Here is a 5855-nt window from a genome sequence, read left to right on the forward strand (position 1 = left end):
TATACGCCATATACACCATATAAACCATATATAGCAGCACTATTGTACGCGGCACAACACATGGAATGACCGGATGTTTTGGTCAGTTGGTAGCCATGCAGCCAACTGACACAAAATCGCTTCATGTGAAACATGCACTTGTAGTGCAGCCCAACACTGCTCAGCACAGCACAGTGCAACGCATGTACTACGCAACCAAAGTACATAATTTAATAAAAATCCACAAATTCCTTTAATCCTCAATATTCATTAAAATAAGCTCAGCGCTGGCATAAACTTAATGCCTGCCTGCTACAATCGCCTTTGTCACCTACAAGCAAACAGCTTCAATTGAATTCACCACTACTACACAGTAAAGCAAGCGTTTGCACCTTCATTAAAGCACTTACAACAAATAAAAAACAACAACAACAAATAAAGACCAATAACAAAAAAGAAAAGCAGAAAATAGGCCGTTACGTGTGTTTTGTTGTTATTATTATTGTTAGTATTGTTGGGGCTAGTTTATTAATATAAATGACCACCAGGTGGCTTGTGTTGAGTGTTGTTAAATGCTTTTCTTATGTGTAAGTGGCTATAGCCACTGCATTGCAACGCAGCCATGGTGCTGCCGCTGCCGCTGCCGTTTTTGCTTCACATAATTTTACATGCGTTTTTTTTGTTTTTTTTGTGTTTTTTTTTATTTTTGGTGTTTTTGAGGTGTTTCGTATGCAAACACAAAAGGATTAAAAATTCAATTAAGCTGCAACTTAAATTTGTCGTCATAATGAGTTAAAATCTTTTTGTTTGAACATTTTATGCATTAAATGCAATAAAAAATTGATTTTAATTTGTTGCGGTCCTGTTGTTGGCGTATTAATTTAATGAAGTAAAAAGAATTACTTTGTTAAGGATATGGCTAGCATATAACTGAAGGGAAAAAAAATGTAAACTATAAAAAGAAGATTACGTTTACGTATTTATTAAAAATTTTATTTTAATCCACATAATGAAATGATATGTAGAAATACTTATGTTATTTATAATGTTTATTAATTTAAGTGCATTTGAACATTATTTTCAATATATATAAAAGCTTATATATACAAAAATAAATACTAGTGAAGACAATTTAGTTAATTAAAGTATTAACGCCCTTATCATAAAATTGATATTGTATTTACTCAGCCAGCAATTCTTCTTCTTTTGTCATCTACATCTCCCAGTGAAGCATAGAGCTTCTACCATTCTCTTATAGCGTACTTTATTACGCGATTCACTTAGCTAGTAATACCCATAGTGCTGGATCCCATCAGAATTCTACTGATATCAATAATTAATAGATATATTATTTCTAGATTTTAGAAATAATAGCTGTAGAATATAATTATGCTGTAGAATAGCTGTAGAAAAGCTGTAGAATATAATTATTCTACAGCTGGTTATACTATAAAAACAGCAATTGAATTTGTTAATAAAACTTTCACAGCCAATTAACAAAAACTCCAGAAAAATGAGCTAACACAAAAGTCAAGTACGGTTTTGGGTCAGCGCTGACTCTGAGCTTCAAATTTTACAGGGTACGAGTTCGTTTCCTGGTACTTGCAGTTAAAAAAAAAATTATTTACGAATAATTAATTACAAGAATTATTTCCAAGACCACTAATGATGGGTATTTGCCAATACTCGAAACAGCTGTATGGTCAGCCAAAAATTCAATTAATTAAAATAATATAAAAATGAATTCTTGTTGTTGTAATTGACTACTGTTTGAAAAGCCTCTTTATAAATATTTAAATAAAATTTATTCTATAATATTTTTTTTCGGTCAATACTTACTATAAAAGGAGGAATCTTGCACTGCGACCTAAAAGATCTATTGTGCCCTCTATTGCACAATAAACTGTATGCAATATTAATATTAATATTGAAAATATATTTTTATTTTAAGTCATAAACCCATTCTTACCAAAAAACAAAAAAACATATGCTCTGCATGTAAAATAATTTTGACACTTGCATATTAACTCGCCACAAAAGTGTAAATTTACAAGAACAAAAATCGACTCCACTCGAATCTGTGCCTACCACAAACCAAACTGAGTACAGTTTTTTCATATGCAACCAACAAAAACAAGAAAATAACAGGAGGCAGAATAAAAGAAAACAAAATTGGTGGCCTCAATGTTGGCCTCAAAAATCAAAAGAAAACAAAAGCAAACACACAACAACTGAAGCAAGCAAAGAAACTCGCATTTAACAACAACAACAGCAGCAGCAACAACAACAATAGTAATGGAGTATCAACAGTAATAATCGGTCAACGCATTCACAACAACATCGCAGTGTCAACAAGTTTGGCAGCGCACCCTGCACCAAACAATTGTGTGCGGGGTACAAAGAAAACACAATGCAAACACAGCAGAGGTAAGTGCTACGTTAACAATGTTCTTTACTTCGTTTTAACAACTGTTGTTGTTGTTTGTATTTTATTTGCCACGAAAAATAACCGAAAAATAATCGAAAAAGCGAAGAAAACTTCTGTAGCGAGCGAAAAAAAAAATAATAACGCATACGCAACGCAAATCAAAAATATGAAAATGCGGCAAACAAGCGAAAATAAGTGCGAAGAAATGAAAAAGAGGAAAAAAGAAATGTAATGCATTGTAATGCAGTGGTAACAAATAGCAAACAACAACAAAGAACAGGAAACAGAGGAAATTTTTCACACGTACGCGCGGCTTCACTGCATGAATCAATTTGCAAAGCAGCAGTAGTTCAACCGACATACAACCGTCCGTTGATGGTGGGGACTAATGGGTGGTATACAAATGGTCATTGCGGTGCATTGTGGAGGTCAGTAAGGAAGAAGAAGGCATATGTGCAGATATGCTGTCGTTGCATATTTTTATTGATTTTTTTTGTTTTAGCACTGATATTCGTTCGCTTTTTAATGTATTTTTTACAACTTTGTTGACTTTTGTTTGCTGGTAAAATTACATATGAAAACGCGAAGAGAAACGGAAACCGTGCAATTGGCCAACGCATATCCGCCGTCTGTTATTCCGCCGGTTTATTTATTCTTTGCAAAATTTTTTTTGATTTTGTATTCTGAGCAAAAGCCGCCGCTACTGTAGGTCATGTATGATGTTTTGTTTGTTACGTTGCGTTGCGTTGCGGCTGCACTCAAACCATTTGCGCCTCAGCGCTGCTATCGTGCTTTTTATGCCCAACGCTTGCTTGACGAGCATGATGATGAAGCAACAACTTCTGCGGTTCATACCAACCCCAAAAGTGTTGTTGTGTTTGTTCTTTATTTTTACTTTTTTTTATGCAGAATATGCTTTTTATTTGTTTTATTCAGAAATGAAATAATTTTTCTTAAATTTTCTTTTTGTGTTGTTGTTTTTGTAATTGTTTATTATTTTTGCACTGTTGTACGTACTTCGTATCGTGACCACATTTGGTTGCTGATTTTTGGTTTCATTCTTGTTATAGTATTTGTTGTCATTGTTATGGATTGTTTTTTTCTTACGAAACAATTTTCTTTGTTTTTACTTATTTTGTTGTTGTTATTTCATACATATACGAGTAATCAATGCAATTGAATTCATTCAAAATGTTGAAGCATTGAAGATATTAATATAGAAATCGGTTTGAAAGTTAAAAAAGTGTAAGCGAAAATTTCGCTCGTGAAATAAAATTGGTCAACTGTTGAATTTTGTTGAAAATGAACAATTTTTTCAAAAGTCTGTTTATGTTGCACTTGTCTTTTTGAGAAATATTATTCGTATTGTTGTTCTTCTTTATCAAAACATTAATTTTTTTTTAAAAAAAATATTTGCACCATTGTATCATAACATACATCTTTAGTACAGCTTTAAACTAAAGACTCCTTTTGAGCTTAACTTATAGGAATTTATTTGATTTTTAAATAAAAAAGTAGCTTAAGGTTACAAATGTTCATTTCCAAGCTTTTTTAATAGATTTACTCCCATATGAAAACTTTTACTACTGAAATGACATGTCGTATGAGTAACAAAACCATCAAAACTTAGCAAACATGCTTACTGAAAGCTAGAACATCTTTTGTTGAAGAGTTTTTAAGTTATTGTTAATCGACGGTTTTTGACATTTAAAGCTGTTAAGACCACTCCGCGGTGGAGATCAACTGAGCAACCTTATTTCTTTATCAAGTGGAAGACGTTGTTTCTTGACATATTGAAACATCTACTTTCTGTCACTGAAATGTTTAGTGGCAAACGATTTTACAGCGTTATCTATATTTTTTTGTAGTAGATATTCATATTACTATTAATGGCAAGGTTCAAAACTACTAATTAGGGTATACTTAGAAGTGTTACTGTCGCGTAATATATCAAAAACAATGGTACTTAATTTTTGTGATCACCCAAATACTTATTTTTCATATACTTTGTCAGTTAAGTAATCTCCAACATTTTGTTGAGGTATGAAACAAACAAAACATGTTAGTTGGGCGAGTTTCTGCAAACAGATCTGTTGCTATAGCAAGGTTAGTTCTTTTTCCTGATAATTCATGGAATCTTGTCTTTTAAGATTCCACTTTAAGCTTGTTAAGCTACTCCTTTCATATTGTTTTTGATATATTCAGCTAAATCCTATCTGGAGTATGTTCAATTATATCCACATCAGAAAATGATACTATATCTTGCCACATAATTAGTCGATTTTAGTTTTTTAATCTCTTCCTCTTCTGTATATGTAGTTATTTTCTGATCAGGTCCATTGTGAAGCGTTGATCTAGCTTTAGCGCTTTATTACGCTTAAGTAAAATTATGGTATTCAACTCTAATAATTAAGATGAACTAAGATGAAAAGATATATCTATACACCTGTCATTAGAAGATAACTCCATATATAGTTAATATTGTCATCAATTTGAAATCATAAACAGTTTTTGTTTGGTTGCATTTTAATTGGGTGATGCTGCACTTTTTCTTATTTTGCCGTCGGCTGAATTAATAATATATTGTGTGCATGATTTATATATACCTAATTATAAAGCATTTAATTAGAATTCATGTTTAAATACTTTTTCATATAAGAACGAAAAATATAAATTGAATTCGTAGAAAAATATTTTGTATTCAAAAAAATATTTTTTGTAGAAAAATATTATTGCAAACATTTTTGCTTTACATCCAATATTTCTAATAAAATAATAGGTTTGTTTTTCATTTTATTTTGGAATCTTGAAAGGCAACATTTCAAAAGAATTGAACTCCATCCTTATTATAGAAGCCAGTTTATTTTTATTCTTCGTGTGTGTAGAAATATAATTTGCAATTTTGCAAATTTAATATTACTTACAAAATAACTTATTTTAATTTAAATTGCATTCTTAAAAATCTACCATAAAGATTTGAACAAATGAAATAAAAATAAATATAATAAAATCCAATATAACTATAAATATACATTTGATACTTAAAATTATTCCACAAATCTTATTAAGAGTCTCATTTGAAATGTGTTTGCACAAATTTTGGTTTCAAAATTAAATTCATTAACAAAATCCTTCAATTCTGAACTGAAATTAATACCAAATAAAGTCAATAGCAATTTTTGCACAGCCTACCTACTAACATGTTTAAAATCAAATTGTTGCAACAACAACAACAACACTGACAACAACAACAAAAGTAAGTGCAGTTAGCTGCAACAACTTATGGCCTACCAATATTATTTCACACAACTTGAATACCACAAAACGTGGTTAGTTTTTGGTAATAATGCAAAATCTGCACTTGCCAGGATGTGCCAGAATATGAGAATTGCGTTGAGACGGCAGGAAAGGCACAAAAAAAGTGGGCTGAGGGCTGAGAATAATCAAA

The sequence above is a fragment of the Teleopsis dalmanni genome, chromosome 1 (genome assembly GCF_002237135.1).
Source record: "Teleopsis dalmanni isolate 2A chromosome 1, ASM223713v2, whole genome shotgun sequence".
Classification (NCBI taxonomy): domain Eukaryota; kingdom Metazoa; phylum Arthropoda; class Insecta; order Diptera; family Diopsidae; genus Teleopsis; species Teleopsis dalmanni.